The sequence below is a fragment of the Somniosus microcephalus genome, chromosome 11, assembly GCF_052327205.1.
Source record: "Somniosus microcephalus isolate GS21.2 chromosome 11, FLI_Smic_1.0, whole genome shotgun sequence".
In the NCBI taxonomy this organism is placed as follows: Eukaryota; Metazoa; Chordata; class Chondrichthyes; order Squaliformes; family Somniosidae; genus Somniosus; species Somniosus microcephalus.
Genome location: NC_140997.1, coordinates 218,047,371 through 218,047,878, shown reverse-complemented (window position 1 = coordinate 218,047,878; position 508 = coordinate 218,047,371).

The following is a 508-nucleotide window of genomic DNA, read 5'->3' as shown; positions in this document are numbered from 1 at the left end:
AGAAATACATTACCATCGGCCTGCAGAACAAGCGATTTCAGGGTTAAAGGTGATTTCTTACCTCAGGGATTCCCTTAACGGCAGAAGCTTTATCATTAAGCAGTGCTGCGGCACAGCAAGTTGGAGGTTTAATGCTGTGATCCACGGCGGGGGAGGAGCCATAGGTCAAGCCTGCGATTCCCCAGGTGAAGAATTTTCTGGTGTCGGCAATATTGACACTGGGAGGCTCAAAGTCGAGGGTAGGATCTCTGCCTCTCTACCTCTCTCTCTCCTCCTTTAAAGCCTACCTCTTTGAACAAGCTTTTGGTCATCTGTCCTAATATCTCCTTATGTGACTCAGAGTCAAATTTTGTTTGATAACTCCTGTGAAGCGCCTTGGGATGTTTGACTACAGTAAAGGCGCTATGTAAATGCAAGGTGTTGTTGTCGGATGAGAGGGAGCAATATTCGATGTCTGACTCTCACAGACTTGGTGAATTACAGGTAGACTACCCTTTATCCGAACTTC